Source organism: Balaenoptera acutorostrata, chromosome 5 (assembly GCF_949987535.1).
Source record: "Balaenoptera acutorostrata chromosome 5, mBalAcu1.1, whole genome shotgun sequence".
Classification (NCBI taxonomy): Eukaryota; Metazoa; Chordata; class Mammalia; order Artiodactyla; family Balaenopteridae; genus Balaenoptera; species Balaenoptera acutorostrata.
In genome coordinates this window covers 26,117,487-26,138,531 of record NC_080068.1, presented here as the reverse complement: position 1 = coordinate 26,138,531, position 21,045 = coordinate 26,117,487, and the positions used below count along the sequence as shown (strand labels likewise).

The 21,045-nt window shown below is 41.8% G+C and overlaps 1 protein-coding gene across 9 annotated transcripts in view; it reads left to right on the top strand.

Annotated features, from left to right (window-relative positions):
• The first annotated feature begins 8,821 nt into the window (after nucleotides 1-8,821).
• Nucleotides 8,822-21,045, top strand: part of INPP4B (inositol polyphosphate-4-phosphatase type II B) — a 779,792-nt gene continuing 767,568 nt past the window's right edge. For 6 of the 9 annotated variants that reach the window (XM_057546956.1, XM_057546950.1, XM_057546955.1 and 3 more), the window contains exons 1-2: nucleotides 8,822-9,039; nucleotides 9,363-9,468. The gene's annotated coding sequence lies outside the window, so the exon portion shown is untranslated. Of the gene's footprint in view, nucleotides 9,040-9,116; nucleotides 9,469-21,045 lie in introns of those variants that run through there. The other 3 variants (XM_057546957.1, XM_028168300.2, XM_057546951.1) reach the window with 3 other exon arrangements.

Below are 21,045 nucleotides of genomic sequence, written 5' to 3'. Positions count from 1 at the left end.
CAAGGACGAGGAAGAAATGGACGGTCTCCTCAGAGTGGGTGAGGAGACCTGCTCCGATGGCTGAGAGTTTTCACCATCCACCACGTACTAACAGGCCTCCCTGTGGAATCTGTGCCAGTTACGTCTCCTGAAATCTCTCGCATATCAAACATCACCTCCTTCATGAAGATTTTTCTGATCCTTCCAACTAGATTTGATTTCTCTTGTCTCTTGATTTTCATGGCATGTCCGCTTAATCTCTCTCCTCGTTTTATACCTGTTTGTATACTTACCTTGTCCTGTCAACTACATTTTGTGCTCACCCCTGGGTTGCCACATCCCTGTACCCTTTGTGTACTAGACACACAATAAATGTAACGTTCCAGTGAATTGAGTCGTCGATAAATAAATGGAGAGGCTAGGTTTAGAAAAAATCAAGTCTAAACCTACTAAATGATGTGCTCTCTGAAGACAAAGTTTATGCCTTCCTCACCTTTTCATTCCCATAATTTAGCACAATTCCTGGCAAACAGTAGGTGCTCAGTGAATGCTTGTTAGAAATGAATGGGGAAGTTGTAAAGATAAACTGGGAATTAGAAGTGGTTCTGCAGAAGGTTTCTATTTGAAGCTTTCTGGAAAATTCTCCTTTCAGATGCCATAGACTTTAGTCAGAGTCTTTAGAACTCTGTTACTCTTCACAGGTGCTGACCAATATCTCTGTGACAAATGTCAGGTTGTAGGTAATAGTGAAATAGCGAGACTAGAACATATAAATTAGAAGGTTTAATGTTGAAACTCTGATTTTGCTCCTTCCCTGTCCATCTTCTTCAGTCTTGGCAAGGGGATATTGGATACATACATCATGCAAGATGGATGCCACCTCATCTCGTGTACAGTAAGTGCCCTACCTACGAACCTTCAAGTTGTGAACTTTCAAAGATGCGAACGTGTGTTCGCACATCCAATCACGTAAGTTAGTTCACGTGTCTGGTGTACATTGTCACGTGCATGCATCCTCTACAAGTGGTTGTGCTTTTGTGTACTTTACAGTACTGTATAGAGTACAGTAGTACAGTATCTTTATTTTAAGCCCAGAACCTGTGCCATCAACGTCAGGCGTGAGTGAAATTGCAGCTTGCCTTGCATCTCCTATTGCTGACGATCCTTCAGCCCTACCATCTCCCACCTCCTCTCCCTCCTCCAGTCAGTAACTCTTCTTGCCTGTTCACTTGATGCCAGCCCCTGTATGCCAGCTGCTGTACTGTACTACTGTACTTTTCAAGGTACTGTAGTGTAAGATTAAAAATGTTTATTTTTTGTGTTTGTCTTTTATGTATTATTTGTGTGAAAAGTATTATAAACCTATTACAGTACATTACTATATAGCCGATTGTGTTAGTTGGGTACGTAGGCTAATTTTGTGCTCTCAGAACAGAACTCGTTCGTATGTAGGAGACTTACTGTACTTGTAGTGTCACAGGGGGTTCTCACAATCTGTCTATGAGGTAGGTACTATTGTCCCCATTTTTCAGATAAAGAAAGAGACCCAGAAATTTTAAGGCACTCATCAAAGGTCACACAGCTGGTGAATGGGAGCATCATGATTGAGCCCTAATTTGTCTTATACCAAAGCACACATCTTGTCTTGATGAACAAATTAAGTCTTGATGGAGACAGGTCTCTGGAGATACAGGTTTAATTGGGAGATACAGTTGGGTCCAATTCTTCTGACTTACTCTGGTGATCAAAATTGGTCTATTCCAGCCTAAATCAGGTCAGAAGGAGATGATAGAGCTTGATTATACCACGGAAGAAGGGACCCAGGATGGTAAATTGACAGGAATATTGGATGTAGAGAAATCTTTGAAAATAGGGTGAGAAGGATCTATTTGCATGTTTAAGAGTGGAATGCAAGAGAGAGACACTGATGAACAAGACGTAAGAAAAGATTCAGGAATATCGCTACAATCAATAGCCCCCATTAACACAAACATTCCCTACAAAGATGTCTGATGTGTAAGTTTCTCCTTCATTTTATGCCACTAGTGACATAATTAGGTAATAAAGAAGTATTTGCTTGAAAATGGGGAGAAAGAAAAACAATTAACTCAGATGTTTTCATTTTGAAGACTTCTGTTAAAATAAAAAGCTTTATATTTCTCAAAGTGAAGCAGCATAATACTGTCACCTCTACTTGAATATAGCTATCTTTACCCAGTGATTGTCTATAATTTCTGCATTTACGATTCTATCCTTTCTCTGGCATTTACTAAACACAATCATGTGAGCTATTGTCTGTAACTTACAGATACTACTCTTTAAGAAAACAGAATTTTAAATAATATATTAGTGGAAAATTATATATATTAGCAGGTATTTTTTTTTTTCAGTTAAAAAGATTCTTCATACAATCAGATTTAAAAAACCAAGACGCAGATGTAGAGAACGTACTTGGGGACACAGTGGGGGGAAGGGGAGGCTGGGACGTAGTGAGAGGGTAGCCTTGCCACATATACACTACCAAATGTAAAATAGCTAGCTAGTGGGAAGCAGCTGCATAGCACAGGGAGATCAGCTTGGTGCTCTGTGACAACCTAGAGGGGTGGGATAGGGAGGGTGGGAGGGAGGCTCAAGAGGGAGGGGATATGGGAATATATGTATACATATAGCTGATTCACTTTATTATACAGCAGAAACTAATACAACATTGTAAAGCAATTATACTCCAATAAAGATGTATTAAAAAAAAACAAACAGATCCCCTAGGGCAAATATTCTCAATCTGGATTCATAAATGCTATTCCAGGAGATCTACGTACTTCTTGAAAATACATTAAAAATGTGAAGTGTAAAGGATGTATTTTTGAAAGTCAATAGAGGGACTTCCCTGGTGGTGCAGTGGTTAAGAATCCTCTTGCCAATGCAGGGGACATGGGTTTGATCCCTGATCCGGGAAGATCCCACATGCTGCAGAGCAACTAAGCCCGTGCGCCACAACTACTGAGCCTGCGCTCTAGAGCCCACAAGCCACAACTACTGAGCCTTCGTGCCACAACTACTGAAGCCTGCGTGCCTAGAGCCCGTGCTCCGTGATGAGAGAAGCCACTGCAATGAGAAGCCTACGCACTGAAATGAATAGTAGCCCCCACTCGCCGCAACTAGAGAAAGCCCGCGTGCAACAATGAAGACCCAACACAGCCAATAAATAAATAAATAAATACACTTATATATAAAAAAAGTCAATAGAGTCTTTAAATCTCAGGTACAAAAAGTGGAACATAATTTTCCTACAGTAAAATTAACTTAGAAGCACCCATTTGTACTCAGAAACAGAAAATTTCAGTTAGTTTTCTTAGTCCTATCCAGTCACCTAAACCAAGTCTATCCAAGTTTAAAACTTACCCAGTTTAAGATACTGCTGCTCCCTCTTTTCCTTCTCTCTCACCTCTGGGGCAGCTTGTTAGTCCAGGGGAGACTTATGAAGCATCATGATATTGGGGGACATGTCTGGGTGTTGATGATCTCTCCTCTCATTTTCTGCAGAGATGACTTGGCCTCTGTTCTCCAGGTGTGAGTGACACACGACATTGCTCTAGGGCACAGCCACTGACTCTTCTGAGGTCATTGCTTTGGCCCCATGCCTGCTCTGTGCAATGCCACAGAATGGTAGCCATGTCTCTGCATACCAGTCAACAGGACACGCTGTTCCTTAGTCCTGTGTCTGTTTACCCTCCTCGGTGGCCTCTTCCATGTCCCGTTGGCTCTCTTTCCCACTAACTTCCGGGCCTCCTGCAGGTCACAGGCACCCATTCGTCACCACTCAGTCACCATGAGAAAGTCCAGGGGGCTGGAAAGGCTGTAACCCTCAGCCCTTTAGGATCTAGATAAGGCAGACTACCATTTACATTCCCACTTTACATCCTTGTGTTCTGGGTTCTTCTCAAGACTGAGATTTTCCAAATACTTCAATGGGAAAACTGGATACAAATTTCTTTACTCTTGGGCTCTCTTAACATAAAGGGGAAATCTCTATCTCACCTCCACCCCGAGACTCTTTCTGGAGTTTGATGCAGTGCATGTCTGTTAGGGGGTGTATGGTGTCCCCCGTGCCCTGCAAATTCATATGTTGAAGCCCTAACCCCAGTGCCTCAGAATATGACTGTCTATTTGGACATAGGGTCTTTACAAAGGTGATCAGCTTAAAAGGAAGCTGTTAGGATGGGCTCTAACCCAGTCTCGAGGTGTCCGTCTAAGAGGAGGAAATTTAGACACAAAAAGAGACACCAGAAGTGCTGGCACACAGAGAGATGGCCATGTGAGGACACAGAGGTAGGTGGTCATCACCAAATTAAGGAGAGAGGTCTCAGGAGAAACCAGCTCTGCTAGCATCTTGATCTTGGGCTTCTAATCTCCAGAACTGTGAGAAATAAATTTCTGTTGTTTATGTCAGCTAGTCTGTAGTATTTTGTTGTGATAGTCCTAGCAAATGAATACAACATCCTTCTCCACATTGCAACTTCTAACAGCTCTGTCTTCTTTCCTTACCTCTACCTCATTTGTATCTCATTCAGGGCAGGAGTGGGGGGGAGGGGAACTCTTTCCCCAAGTTTGCATAGGCTCCGGCACTCCCCACCCCTAACCAATGTTTTGACTTAACTGGGCATTTTGAATCTTTTTGTTGACGAATCTGGAGTCTTTGTTTCACTTGTTCAAATGGGCTTGATTGGAGGAAGCCAAAAGAAACATGTTTGAAGTTCCAGATCTCAAATAAATATGTCATATATCATCCCACTACAAATATGTGTGCATCCAAACTAGTATATATAGGATGGATAAACAACAAGGTCCTACTGTAGAGCACAGGGAACTATATCCACTATCCTGTGACAAACCATAATGGAAAAGAATATGAAAAAGAATATATATGTATAACTGAGTCACTTTGCTGTACAGCTGAAATTAATACAACATTGTAAATCAACTATACGTCAATAAAATTAAAAAAAATATGTGTGCATCTGCTCAAGATTTTCTGGGGAAAGTCCACAGCTCTCTTCAAATTTTCAAAGGCGTTTCTGACCAGAAAAATGTTAAGATTCACCATCTGATCATATTTGAAATGTGATTCAATTTCAAGTACATGATTTATATACATTTTAGAAATAACTATTATGTAAATGAGAGAAGAATGTTTATCTTTGATAAATGTAAATGATATCACACTCATTGCCTTCAGTTAAAAAAATCGCTTATTTAATTTGCCATGAAAAAAGGAGCTAAAGTAAACTGTCTGTGAAATACTTGATACCTCATGCTCATCTAGTCCCAGGTCAAGAGATCATAAAATCATCCTGTTACTTTCACTGGGACCAGCATCTTAGGACACCACCATCAGCAAGAGGCATTCTCCGTCACTCAGGATTTAAACAGGCATGTGCATTCACACACACAGATGTCATGGCACGTTATATTTCTCCTTCCCGCCTCCTTCTGCCTTTTGTGCCATTATTCACGGAACAACAAGGATTCAGAGATGATAGCGGTCAGGGGAGAGGATCAGGAACTCCTCCCCATGTTCTGGGAATTTTTCCTTCCCTTCCTGCCTCAGCCCACCACTATTATCCATCTGATTGCTACAGTAGCTGCTATGGGAATGCAACTTGACCGTGATCCCCTCGCCATGGTTGTCTGGACTGGAGTTTGACAGCCAATAGTGGTACTTCCTTGAGAATTTGGAACTGGCCCATAGGTCATGAAGTTCAAGTTCTGTGAGTAACCATGTAACTCAGGGCACACCAGAGAAGCAGAGAAAGTCGTTTTTGTGGAGAGAAAGGGAAGGAGGAGAGAGAGAGAAAGGATGGAGCAGGTAGGGTAGTGGGAGAAAAAGGAGAGATAAAGTCTTTAACGCATGTCCCTGTTTCCAAGTTGTCACTGATGCCCAGTTGCATTCCTGTCCTCGAGTTCCATGGATAGCCAGGTATCTTTACACTAGTTCCCCCCCTTAAGTTGGGTACAATTTCTATTTCTAATAACATCTCCCATGAGTTTCATTACACACACACACACATACACATATGCACATACAAGAGATGATCTTAGTGTAGGAATATCAAAACTGAACTCTCCCGATGTCAGGGGACATGGGTTCGATCCCTGGTCCGGGAGGATCCCACATGCCGCGGAGCAACTAAGCCCGTGCACCACAACTACTGAGGCTGCACTCTAGAGCCCCCGAGCCACAACTACTGAAGCCCGCGTGCCTAGAGACTGTGCCCTGCAACAAGAGAAGCCACCGCAGTGAGAAGCACTCGCACCGCAACAAAGAGTAGCCCCCGCTCGCCACAACTAGAGAAAGCTTGCGCGCAGCAACGAAGACCCAACGCAGCGAAAAATAAATAAATAAAAAACAAATAAATTTATTTAAAAAAAATTGGGAGGAAAACTGATGATCTACAAAGTTATCATTAATATAAATGAACAAATTTGGGAAACAAAAAACCACTATGCCATACTTGGTGCTATATTTTAGAAGAGATTTTTCATAGTGAAGGCTCACAAAAATGGAGAATCCTCCTTGTGCCGTACCAATCTCACCTGAAATAAAAATCTCCAGGAATAATGAATCTATACAAAGAAAAAATATGAGCTACTTCACTGAAAAAGGGGGGTGCAGTGCCAGCCTTGCAGATTCTGGCTTGATTTTATTGCTTTAGACAGCAAGGTAACTACTGGGAATCACCTCTGGTCTCTGGCCCTATAAAGATACATCAAAAGGAAATGAAAAATATTTTGTCCTTCATTGGCAAATGGAGTTATGTTTTGGGGGCACAAGTGGCTAAAAGTTTAAGGTTTGTAAAAGTGGGTGCTGAATGAGTTTAATAAGCCATAGAAGAATCTGAACCTGCTAGGTTTAATCAAGGAAAACACTGCCAAATAACTAAAAAAGGTAAATATCAGGCTGATTGATGGGTTTTTAAAATGTCATGTGGTACATGTATTTGATTCATTCTCTCTCTCTCTGGAATTAAAACTTCCTAGATGATATGCATGGGTATGTCACAGGGCTGTCCCCAGCAGCCCTGTAAATGGTCTGTAAAAGGTCTTGGTCAGCATGATGAATGTCTGGGTTTTAATTACAAGAGGGTTTTCTGGGTATCTTACTTTACGTGTTCTTTTCCACAAAGACAGTTGCTGCACCTGTTTTACAACCCTGTCTTTTAGAAGGAATGGTTTAATGCTTCTGGCACTGTGGCAATCTTCATAAACACACACACACACACACACACACACACACACACACACACTAAATCTCTGTTTAAAGTTAGACGACAGATATATCAAACATCTTTTCATTTTAGTGGCAAAGCTCTGGCACCCTGATGTTCTGATAGTCTTTCCCTCTTTCTGTATTTTAAGGAAAGGCTGAAACTCTTGCCCAATGAGAAAGTTGTCTCATCTCACCAGCAGATCTCTGCAAACGGGATTTATCCATTGCTTCAAGCCCCAAGTATGACACAGGTGTTTTGTTTTGTTTTGTTTCCAAAAAATGGGTGTGTTCAGCACTGCCCCATGGAGGAGAAATTTAATTGTGTAATGGGCTCCTCAGGTGTGATCCACATCCTCGCAGGGCCTGCACGGACTGCTCGTCCGTTTTGTTCCTGCTTCTCTCCATCCAGCTCACCTGTGATGGTGGCTGAGTGTAGCAGAAAGAGCTTGAAGAGAAGGAAAGGGAAGGGCTGCAGGGAGAGAATGGGCCAAGTACAGTTTCTGGCCCATAGTGCTTATTCATTCAATCTGTAAACATTTATGGAAGCTACAGCATGTTAGGCGTTGTTCCAAGTTCTGAGGAAGAGTGATGGGAAAAACAAAAAACCCGAACACCCGAGTCTCTGCTCTCATCGATAAAGCTTATAACCCAGTGGCAGTTAAATGCTTGCAGAGTGAAGGGATGCCTAGATGCAGGGAGCGACAGCAGGGGTGAGAGCTGGGGGCAGCTCCAACTGCCCACTCCGTGTAACTGTAAGTACTGACTTACCCAAATCGACTTCACCATCCCAACTCTAGGAGTCCCGTCTCCGCGGAGCAAACTGTAACCCGCGTGTACTAGCATTCTCACTCTTATTTAAACTGTAAATTTAACGTGCCCGTAGGGAGGGGAAAGGCTGAGGGTGCCTGCCGAGACTGGCGTTCGCCCGGCCTTCCCAGCATCCCCGTGACCTTTGAGCCGCGCAGTGGAAACCTCCCCAAGAGAACCGCCAGGTGGCACCTGTCAGGCGCAGATAGGGAGAGTCATTCTCCCCAATCCCCAGCCAACCGGAATAGCCGGGCTGTGCGCCTTCGCCAGTAGGCTTGTTAGCGAGGCAGAGGGGGAGTGTTAGCCTCGGTTCAGACTGCGCGGTTACGTACCCCGTTTTCCCCACACCCCAAACACGCAGAGTGTAGACCTGTCCCCACGCGCCCGGGCTGCCAAAGGCGCGTCATACGCTTGTTGGGAGCGGCTCGGCCTCAGTCACCGCGCCGCGACTTGGGGGCTGGCGGTGGGTGGCCGTGGGCTGCGCTGAGTTGGAAGCCTCGCCAGTGCCCAGGTCTCCTCCGCCCGACCTCATCCAGGGCCAAGGCGGAGGAGTGGCACGAGAGACGGGACCCAGGGCAGTGGCAGGCAGAAGTCCGGTCACGCGGGACACCGCCTCCACCTCTCCCCCCCGCCTCCCGGGTCTGAGCCCGGGTCCGGGGCGCCTCCTCCCGCCGGTTAAAAACCCTGTGGTTTCCGCGGCCCCGGCCGCAGCGTGGCGGCGTCGGGTCACCTCTCCCCACCGCTCCGCAGCGGCGCTCCCAGCAGCCCAGGCTGGGGACCGTCCCCGCTGGCAGAGGGGCCCAGCAGAAGGTTGGGGTGCAGGGTGGCCGCACCCGGAGCAAGCGTGTTGGGGTCATTTCGGATTGGGCGGCCGGGTCACCAACTCCACTCCATCGGTAGCGGAAAGCGAGCTGCGCCAGTTGCGCGACTGTCGCTGCCGTCGCTGCCTCTATTCGGCCGCCGGTGACATTGGGAGGAGACCGCTGGTAACGAGCGGAGGAGGAGGAGGAAGAGGAGCAGGGAGGGCTGGAGGGGGGCAGAAAGTAGCGATTGTGCCAGGGGGCGTGTGAGCAGCCGGAGAGGCGGCCGCGCTGGTGCAACTTCTCCGGGGCGCGCGCGGCGGGGCGGGGAGCGAGCGCGGAGCGCGGAGCGCGGCGGGCGCCGGGAGCCGGAGGGAGGCGCGGGAGCCTCGGGGAGCCGCCTCCAGCGCCCCGCGCCCTGCGCCCTGCGCCCTGCGCCGCCGCCGCGCCGCCGGCTCGCTTCCTCCGGGTTCCCAGCCCCGGGTGCTGAGGCTCCGGTCTATAAATAGCAGGTTACAGCTCCCGCTGGCGCGCACAAGCTGACCCGCGAACGCCGGAAAGTCAGGCTCAAAGTGTCTGCTGCTGCTGCCGCCCCCTACTCCGCCTCCGGGAGAGGTAATTACCCGCCGGGGCTCGAGGGCTCGGCGGGGGCTTCGGCAGGGTGGGCTGGGGGACGGTGGGGGGCTCGCGAGGCGTTCGAGCGGGTCTGAGAGCGCGGGGGCGGGCGGCGGGGGGCGGGGAGCCAGTCTGTTTGGCCTCAAGTTTCTCAGCCTGGCGGCCCCGATAGCCCCATGCAGCCCTCGCTCCTAAGCGGTGTGGTGTGCTGTCTCTCCCGGGCTGCCGGGGTACCCCTGACACCCGTGGACCCCCTGGCCGGACGCCCCTTGGCGGGGCCGCGCGCAGGTTCAGGTTCACCGTCACCCTCGCCCCCTCACACTCACTCTGTGGGCCCCGCGTAACTCTGAGCTCTGGCCTCACTGACCTTCCAAGGCGGCGCCCGCCCAGCCTCGCGGTCCTTTTGGAGAGGCTGCGGTGCCCCGGGGGACTCGCTCTCCACCGCCTCCCGGCCGCTAACCTGCCGCCGCCGCCCGCCTCGGGAGAAGCCGTCTTCGAGGCGAGCGGGTGGGGGTGGGGTGGGAGTAAGGGAGATTGATACCGGGGTCTCCGTTGCCCCGTGGTTCGGTGTTTCCTAAGGAGCCCCCTCTCCATGGCCACCCCCATCCCACTCCCGGCAACTCATTCCGGCAGAGAAGCCCGGTGCGTCTCTTCTTGGCCACCGAGCATCTCTTGTCCTGCCCCAGAGAGGTCTCATTTTTAAAGGGGTTCGACAGCGCGGGGCCGTGGCTGGAGGGCGGTGGGGGGCCGTGGTCGCGGGGCTGGCGTGGGGAAGTCATTGTTTGGCGTCTGACAGCTGCGCTGCAGGGTCTGCGAGCTCTCTGGCACCTTTGGCAGGGAGGGCCCCAGGCCGGGGATGTTAGGAGCCAGGGGCTGGTTCCTGAATGGACTTTCGGGCTTGTAGCTGCGACTAAGATCGGGATGCTGGAGCCCCACGTATCTGCTTTTGCCCCTCCCTATGTCTCTGAACTCTCCTCCCTTTTGGGGGGTGGTGTCTGCCCCTACACGGTGGAGAGGCACCGGCAGTTTCTGTTTGGGGACAAGGGGTTTATAAGGGCGAGGATGTGCGTATGGATTAGGTTGCCGCTGCCGCCCCAAACTTACTGGAAAAACCCGAGAGGGTTTTTTTCTATTACTCTCGTTTTAATGATGCAGATTAACTTTGCCTGTCTCCCCCCAATCCCCTCCGCCGGGAACTAGGTTTCCTCCCTCTTTCTGAGGTGTGTTATTTGAGGTCATTACATTTTATGACTCCAGGTGTTACATTTTACATATCTCCTTCCTCTCAGTGTGACAGAACCTGTTTGTTAAAGGTGTGGCTCTATAAAATAAGTGAAAGCCTGGAAGACAGGGGGTAGATTGTCTTCTTTCCCTCGAGATGGGCACTGGATAGCCCGTTTGTAGGTGTAGGACTACATTTCCAAGACCTTGGCTTGTCATAGGAGTTTTCTTAATGGGTTCTGGACCAGCAGTAGTAGTAATCTGACGATGCTAAAGCAGCATATAAGGTGCAAGGAACCACCGACAGGGCAGCTGGCTAGTGCAAGAAGTTGAGTAAAAAGAGGACTGGGTAAGTGGGCACTGTCTCACTTAACAGACAAAGAAATGCATGATCTTGTGTTCCTTTGTGATATACCCCAGTAGAGCATTGATGTGACACCGGAGTAAATGATCAATGGCTCTGTAATACGTACTTGAGCGTTAAAAATTGAGCCTCTTGGATTTGTAGTAATGTAAAACGCGACTGCAGTGGAATGCTTTTCCAATGTATTTCTCTCAAATGTGCTTTAGGACATTGTCCTTGAAAGGTTCTGAGAGACTAGATCCTCAGTGTCTTTCAGAAACATATGTGCTGCTTGAAATACTGCTCGTATTTTTGAAGAATATTCTCTGTGATTAGGCAAATCAATATTTATTTGTGATAAATTAATGACCAGTTAGGATGTACATATTTATAACGGTGTTTTGTTTTTGATCCATTGATAAAGTATAAGAAAAACCAGATAGACCAAGTTTAGTCTTGTTCCTCCAGCTGTTTAAAGAAGCACATGGTCAAAGTTATAGGCAGAAAGTACTTTCCAAATGTCGGGTTTGAGCTTCACTTTGGGGATGCAAATCGACTGAATGACTTCATTCCCCGTAAGGTTTTTGTCAAAATACTCATAAGATAGACTCATCAGTTAAATTTGATTATAAAATAATGCTATTATATTTGAGTGGTGTGAAATGGAAAACTCCTTAAGCTTAGGGAAAAGCCAGATATTTGTTCTAAATTGTGCAGATTGAAAGCAATTCATTTCCTTTCTGAGACCTGGGAGTTTCTTCTAGTACAAGTAATATTAATTTGCACATGGGTGACAGAGGCTACTTTCACTACTTTGAGGCAAAACCCAAGAGGGCAGTTCTCCTAAAGACAAAGAAAAAAGTGCAAACTGATCTCATATCTCTTAGCAACTGAATAGATGTCAGTTGTCAGGTAATTACCTGACATCTGAGAACACAAAGTTAAAAAAGTTATGAAATAATTAGTGAGCAAAATGCTTACTGAATATGTTACATTTTCTTATTTCATAGTGCACAATCCCCAGCCAGTACTAATATTAGAGATATAAATATCATAATTTTTGTAATCTGTGTGGAATAAATTCTTGTCTTTCATAACCATGGGGATTTTAATAGCTAGAAATGTGCTGTTTTAAATAATCTCAAGTTTAATGTTAATATTCATTTGAAAGCTGTATCTGCCTCTTCTGTATTCTGTACCTTAATTTTTCAGTGTGTTCTATCTATCTTTCTAAAGCCCTAGGGAATGTGCTTCATAGCCACTTTGTTACTACTTTTTAATATTGAGTTAGAAATCTTTGATTATAAAGCTCTTTAGGATACACAAATATACATACTTTCATATTCAGGCTAAGAAATGAGGTTATTAGACAAATAATTTCAGTTTAAACATTTATTTTTACATAAATCCAAATGATAATGCCATGATTGCATTTTTGTGTGCAAGATGCACATAGCTTTTGTTTTCCAAAACTTTAAATGCAGTATGTATTGATACCTAGAAACACATTAAAATATGGAAGAAAATTTTAAGCAATCTTGAGAGTCCCAGGCATTATTATCATTTGAATCAAGACTTGTTAGTTCACTTACTTTATATGTTTTCATGACCTTGTCGACCAATAGGAGCATTTGAAAAGGCTTATGAAGTTTTATTATTATAATTATCTCGTTTGTATACCTGCAACTGCTGTGGGATTTTTCTTATATAAGGGACAGTTGTAACCACTATCTTATGTCCTAGAAGTATCTTGTTAATACATGGTATACCATAAGGCCGGTGGAATATCTAAGAGCTGCAACTTCAGGCTTTTTTTTTCCAATTGACTTTGTAATTTTATCGAACACTGATAGATGTAATCCCAACATAGTGTGAGGAATTGGATTTCAATGTAATCTGTGCTCTTAAATCATGTTTTCCAAACTGAGTTTCTTACATTGCAATATTTTGAGTAAGTTCTGTCTTTTGCATTGGCAGCCATGCCAACTAGGTGTCCTAATTGTGTGGAGAGGCCTCAAAATAGCTCTATGCAGAGCTAAGTGGAATAGACTTGGCAGTATTCATTTGGTTAAGCTGATTAAAGGAAGTAGTGAGAAGTTGTCTAGATCATGTGGCTGTGATCAGAGATTCCTTTGGGAATTATCTAAATTAATGATTTCAAGGGGATGGAGGCAACACTTCCCTCAAAGATGAACTTCTCCCTCCTTCTCCCCCTCCCTCCCTCCCTCCCTCCCTCCCTCCCTTCCTTCCTTCCTTCCTTCCTTCCTTCCTTCATTCCTTTCCTTCCATCCATTTGTCTCTTATCTTTCTTTTTCTACCTGCGTCTCTGGTTGTTAAAATGAAGCACTGCAACAGGCCTGATGTTGGAATTACTGAGCTCTGTGCTCTATTTTCCACATTGCCAAGGATGGAGAGAAGTTTGTGGGATATACAGGTGGCCTTAATACTCACTCTGAATTTGAATTATCTGAGTAACAACAACAATGAAAAATGTCTTCCAAGATCAACATAAAATATAGTTCTTTAAAATTTCCATATATGAGTTGTTTTAATATATCATGTATTTATAAATTATAAGTACTTTAAAAGGAGAAACAGATTTTTATGTGTCTCAAAACGGAGTGTGATTTTTAAAAAGTTAAGCAGCAATGATTTAAAGGGAATCCTCTGAGCATTTTTCATTATAACAAACTTAATGGGCAGAAATATGAGTCTTTCACCTTTCACCTTAGTTCTTAAAATAGGTAGCTACAGTGCATTAAGTAGACCAAACTGGGGACTACCATTGCAGAATACAATGAAGCAAATAAAATGCACTCCCTTACCCATAGCAAAGTTCTCTATAGCAACACTTTCTTTAATCCAGTCTTTCAAACATTTCTCATTTCATTTTCTTGGGGCTTTACTCTTCTAGCCAAAAGATCAGAGATGAGCCTGAGCAATTAGCACAACCAAACCATAAAAATTATTCACCGTTGGGAAAATAAAGTAGAACTAAAAACCAGTGACGTCTTAAATTGAAGTTATAACCTGTAGATGAGGGGAGATTATAGCTATGTCCTTAAGAAAGCTTGAAAGTATCATTAGTGATTATTTAACATCCTACAAAGCCCTTTTGAACATTTTCATATACCGAACTTGCTAGATAACAACATATTCCACTTGGAGCACTGGCATATATCACATTCATAATAGAATATGTTACATACTTGCTGCACAGTATTAAAAAAAATCACCCTTTAAAAAAATTTCATGTCTTCATTAACAAAACCCATAACTTTTTATATTTACTAATCTAATCAGATCTTTTTTACCTAAATTTATGAGACAGGGATGATTTTATGGCATGTGTAATTTCATTTCTCCCTAATAGCTTTCTTCTCTTGAAGCAGTTATGAATAAATATGTTCCAGAGCTATGTTTTTTGGATAAATTTGCTTTAAAATAGAGCATTTCCACTTTCCTGAAGGCGTCCATTGTGCATTTGGAGTGAAAGAGACAGCACTAGGTGGCAGTGTGCAATGCTTAGTAGCCTTGGGTCTTTTTAATTGCAATATATTCATTATTAAAGCTGTTCTTTTACACAGAATTTATTTATATCACGGGCGAGCTAATGAAATTAAAATCAACAGGCAGCTAAATCCTTAGCAGTATATGTATAAGATCTATTGTTTGTAATACTTTAAAGATTTGATTGTAATATTTAACACACTCTGCTTTTATGTGGGGTCTGCTCGTGTGGGGAATTCTTAGCAATTAATTGAACTAAACGTGCCAGAATTCTGCTTATGACTGGGTAAGAAAAAGGTAAAGACAAAATTAAGTGAACATGGTAGAACTCTTCCCCACCCCCAGTATGGTCATTCTAAAACAGACATTGTATTAACCATTTGCATTTTAATCCTAATCCTCTCATTACACGGGCTGAGCAAATTCTTTTTTCTAAGTGTTGAAGGCTATAATTCTTAATTTTTCCTCTATCTTATTGCCCTTGGGACAATGCAAAAAAGAAAAAAAAGTGCAGATTGTCTCCCTGACACTTCAGCAGTTCCCTAATGTCCTCTGTAATAGTGATGGCCTGGCCATCACAGTGACCAAATTGGATTAGCCACGTAGCACTCTAATTTACTTTATTGTGACAGCTGAAATTTATCCAAACCATTTCTTCTTGGTTTATCTGGATGTCAGCATCCCTTTCTTTGGCTGAATGACTAAATCATGGGCCATGTCAGAATTAAAATTTATTCCATCCTCCGTGCACCAGAATGGGTCCCGTGCATAGTGTAGCCACCTGATTGGAACCTCCTCAAGGTCAACAGGGTAGGTGTTTCAAACCATGTTCACTGGATGGGGCAGTTGTGGGAATGGAAACCAAGGGAAAAATTAATCAACATAAATTTGCATAATTAAGAAATATACTTCTTTTAAAAGACTTTTTAGTACTACGTAAAATTTTAAACATAATAAAAAATAGTACAGTGAACTCTCGTGTTCCCACCAGCCAACTTCAGTAATTGTCAAATCATGGCCATTCTTGTTTCATCCACAATCTCACTAGCTTTTCCCCTTTCTGCAGTTTTGGGAAGCAAATCCTAGAAATTATATCAAAGGAAATATACTTGTGAAGCAGTTATTTACAAAAATAGGTATCATATGAAGGGCAAGTTAAAAAAAAAATTACTAAAGTAAGAACACTACATATTTCAACTAAAAAATTAGGAATCTTGGCATTAGTTAAATTATGCACAAATTATGAATTTGTTTCTGGAAAATATGGCAGACTATATAATTAAGGAATTGATTTCAACTTAGGTTCTATGTCGTATTTTCTTAATCATCAGAAGTGTGCAGTAATGTTCCTTGAACGTGGTAGGTAGTTAGTACATGCTTGATAAACCAATGACTGCATTAGGCTTCTTCGATTAAAACAAATACTGACTGTCTGCATACCTTGTCACTACAGTTCTCTTATGTAACATTTTACTTCTAAAGAGGCAGACATTGTAGACAACAGCAGGCCCTTGGCATGCGAGAATTTAGTTTGCAAGAGTCAAGATTTTACCAGCTGTCTTAAATTACTTACACGTAGTAATCTATAATTTTGCTGAAGTGTGAATTTTAAATCACACAGTCCTGGAAACTGGCCTTTCAGTGAATGAGCCCAGCCAGTGGGCCGGTGGTCATACCTCCAGGTGATTTTATGCTCTAGGTAACATGGTACTTCACTTTCTAGAGCTAGTTATCCCTGGTGAGTGTGTTTGAGAATTTGGCAATCTGAGAAATCGTTTGGTCCTCCCCTTTGAAAATGTCATGAATCTCCTAAAATATACCTGTAAGATTTTGTGTTGAGTTGAAATTTTAAATGAGTAGGATTTTTTCAGATTTCAAAAAATTGACAGTAACCATTATGTATAAATCATTATGATATTATGTGTCTAAGAGAAAATATAATTCCATGGTAGAGAAAACAAGTATTTTGTATCTAAAGGGTTTGAGCCATGCCATACTTTTCATATGTAAAAATTATATAAGGAACAAAGGCCCTGTATAATTTTCTTAATACTAGACAGATAATTTTTTTGACTTTTTTGAAATTTACTATAATGTTTTCTTTCCTGGGCTGTGTTTTAAAGACTGCCTCCCAATTTATTCATGCTATTCATATTCCGATTTCTCACTTTATATTTTGGGTGGGAGTGAAGAATGGTACATACTCAGAATAGTGTAACAAGAAATAATTGAGCCAGTTGGCTTCCAGTTGATTTTTTTTTTCTACTCATTTTTTTTCCAGATTATAAATGTAATAGATCTCCATTGAAAAAATTTTGGCAAGTAGAGAAAAGTCTAAAGAGGCAGAAAAAAATCATCCAAGGACATATTTTTAGTGTTTTATCATATTTCTTTCTAGAATCCTGTGATTCTTTCTAGATTTTGTGATTCTTCTACAAAAGTTGAGATTATAGTACATGCATGCATGTGTGTGTGTGTGTGAAAATGTCTTGATATTTTTTTCCACTTAGAATTCTGTTGTTCAATTCAGTTTAGAACTTGATTGAGCACCTACTATGTGCCAGGTACTATGCTAAGCTCTTTTCTGGTTTACAGCAATGAATAAAAAAGAAAATCACTTTTCCTGTGCCTGTAAACACTGCTCTAACCTTTTCTTTCTTTTCTTTTTTTTTAAATTGCCATCTGGTAGTTAGGCATACAAATCACTATCATTTGTTTAGCCATCCTTGCAACTTTGACTTTTTGGCATTTTTTTCCTGTTAACACACTGTGATGAATCTTTTCTGTATGACCTCATTTTCTAATATCCCTTGTCTATCATTTTTACTGTTTCCTTAGGAATGATTCCTAGAACTAGTATTCTGGATAAAAAGTATAAACCTTTAAAAAATTCCTTATACATATTGCCAAACTGCTTTTTAGAAAGACTGCACCCATTTTCATTCTCCCTGGAAGTACATAAGTCACATCTCCATCCTCACCAGCACTGAGGGATATGATTATTTTTTATTAAGTTTGTTAATTGGAATGAGGAAGATGATTTTAACATCAACCACAACAAGAAAACTTATTGCACACCTTGTGCAGCCCATTCATCAAACAAGACCTTTATCTATATTATCTCATTTAATCTTTGCAACAACTGTAGGAGGAGGACAATGTTACCATCCCATTTTAAAGGTTAGGAAAGTTATATTTTGAGAGGTTAAGTGGCTACCCGGAAGTCACACAGTTGGTAAGTGGTCGAATTGGGTCTTGGACCAAGACTGATTTTACTGTAAAGTCTAGGCTTTAAACTACTGCATTCTTCTACTATTGTTTTATTAAGTGAGGCTGAACATTTTGTTGTTGTTGTTTCAAAGCTCCAAATTTTTAAATTTGATTTATTTATATATATTTATTTTAATTGAATTATAGTTGATTTACAGTGTGTTAGTTTCAGGTTATGGCAAAGTGCTTCAGTTATACATATGTATATATTCTTTTTCAGATTCTTTTCCATTATAGATTATTACATGATATAGAATAATGTTTCCTGCGCTATTGACTAGGTCCTTGACATTTGAGGCTGAACATTTTTGTAATGCTTATTTTCATTTGTACTTTATTTTAAATATTAATTTATATTTTTAGCATTTTTGCATATTGGGACCTTGGTTTTCTTTTCATCAATTTTAGTGTCCTTTATGATACTGTCTTTTTGTCATTTATGTTATCTGTATCGCTTTGCTTTCTTTTAATATATGAAAGTTGAAAATGTGTGGGTTGTTAAGTTGAATGTCATATTTCTCCCATTGTATTATTTTTTTTTTTGCTTAGATAATACTTTCTCATTAACATTTACCTAAATTATTCTTCCCCTAAAACAATTTACATCTAATTCTTTAATGATTTTTTTTTATCACTTTTCCACCAACATTGTTTTGGTGTATGGTGTGAGATAAGAATTAAATTGATTTCCCTCCTAATAACATTTTTCAGCAGCAGTTTTTGAATAATGCATCCATTTCCCACTTATTTGTGATTCTATCACATCATGTTATCTGATTCTAGAGGTAAACACACAGACACACACACACAGACACACACAGACACACACACACACACTCCCACATAGTGGGTTTCTGGTTCTGGTATACTTACTTCATTCTAGTGTTCTGTCAGTATTTTTTATTAATATTACACAGGTTTAGATGTTGTTATTTGCTTAATACCTGGTAGTATTGATGCTCTCTTCTTGTTTATTTTTCTGTAGCTTTTAAGACATTCTCACTGATATTTCTTCTGGACTCTTTCTAGAATAACTTGGAAAAGTTACCCCCACATATTTTTAGATTTTAATTGAAATTTGAGTGTATAAATGGAATTGAGGAGAATTGGCAGCTTAATGGGACTTAGTCTTCTTGTAAGCAACCTGGTGTGCCTCTCAGTACAGTTTTGATTTGGAGGGTTTTTCATGCTATATGTAAGAGCCTGTATTAGACATCAATCATTCTGTCTAAGTATTTTCCTTTTTTAGTATTCATTCTCCAAACTGACCAGGGAATTAGGCAGCATGCCCCATGCACCATGGGCCCACCTTAGCTTTGCCCATTCCTGTTCATGTGTTTGGCTTAATGGCATCTCATTGTCCAGGAAAGAGAGGGGCACACGAGGTTCGAAAGCTTCTCTTTCCCATTATTGGGCCACAGCCTTGCTCTAAACATATGTTTATTTTAAATTATTTTACTTAAATTAGCCTAAGAAGATACATTCAGTATAAATATTTAAAATATCAAAATGTGAGTTCTACTTCTTCAACAGCTCACCAAGGAAGTATCATAAAATTGTCCAAAATTTGTAATACCTGTAAATCAAAAAAATATAATCCAGCAAACATTGCTCAGTTTGATATTTGGTTTCCAGTTGTCAAATCTGGTGAAAGTACCTCTAAGATCATCAGTTTTGGCCCATTACAATGGAGCGACAGGGTTGGGTAACTAGCCTGAAGCTATAGCTCATTTATTTGGGTCTGTGCTCCAGTTATAGAGATTTAAAAAAAAAATGAATATCCAGAAAGATTTTTGTACACACAATTTGTTTATGTCTTTTTAAAATGCTGCATAGCTATATACTCCAGCTCTCTTCCATTGACGGGTGTATAAAACAGTTTGCTTATTGGAATCATGCAGAAGAGAAAGACTTGCTTTTATGAACATGAGTCCTCCAGGTTTTCTTGAAGCTGAGACTTGTTTATCTCAGGCTAATGGACCCCGCATCTGCTGGTGCCCTGTCTCAGGAAGCTGCAGATAGACAAGTGGGAGAAATATTGTGTGTGTGGAGGCGTCTTCAGGCCTGCTCATCCATACCCCCAGTTCAGTTATATTATTTTCAATGGCAGTTCTTCTGCGTAGTGGAACTTTGCATGTAAGTTACATTCAAGTTACAAACATCGGATTGTGGTAAGAACCACGTTCATCTCTCTATTTAAAACTGTGAGGACTTCCCCATGGACGGGTCACTAAGTCAGATTCTACGAACATCCACTTTCCATTTCATAGACTAGATCATTGAGCTCAACAACAAGTGAAAGCAAGTGAAAAGCTTATAATTTGCTTCTGTTAAGACTTTCTAATTTCCATGCTTAGGTTCCTGTATTTCTTTTCAGTTGGACGCTTGAAGCAACAATGCACTCACTAGCAGTGATGAAAGTCCTCTCAAAGCCTCAGGAGAATTTTTCTCCCACTGGTTTAAATTTCCCTGTCAAAATTTCTCAGGTAATGTGATACTGCGAAAGAGTGTGTGAGAGAGAAAAAGATCCACCATTGTAGACAGGGCAGGGCAAAGACACTGCAATGGGGTCGTAAATCATATGACACTTATCTTGGGATTCTAACCCATACAGACCTATATCTCCATAGTGTTTTCTGCATCCAGCACGTAAACACTAATTGTAATTTTAAAAATGATTTAAAAAATCACTGAAAAATACTTAGTTCAAGAAGACACCTCTAGTTTAACTATTTCCCTGCACCATTTTAGGATGACCAAGGTTTTATTTATTTATTTATTTATTTATTTGATTGAAGTATAGTTGATTTACAATGTTGTGTTAGTTTCTGCTGTACAGTAAGTGACTCAGATATACATACATATATATATTCTTTTTAAAATATTCTTTTTCTTTATGGTTTATCATAGGGTTTTGAATATGGTTCCCTGTGCTATACTGTAGGACCTTGTTGTTTATCCATTCTATATATGATAGCTTACATCTGCTAACCCTAAACTCCCACTCCATCTCTCCCCTAACCCCCTCCCCCTTGGCAACCTGTTCAACCCCCTCCCCCTTGGCAACCTGTTCTCTGTGAGGATGACCAATGTTTTGATATGCTCAGGGCTGGTGGATTTCAGTGCTGAAACCTGGAGAGACCTGGGCAAATGGGCTGGTTGGTCACCTTATCATCACAAACACGTTTGAAAAGTATAGAGAGATTAACAGGTAGAAGTTTTCAAATAATCTA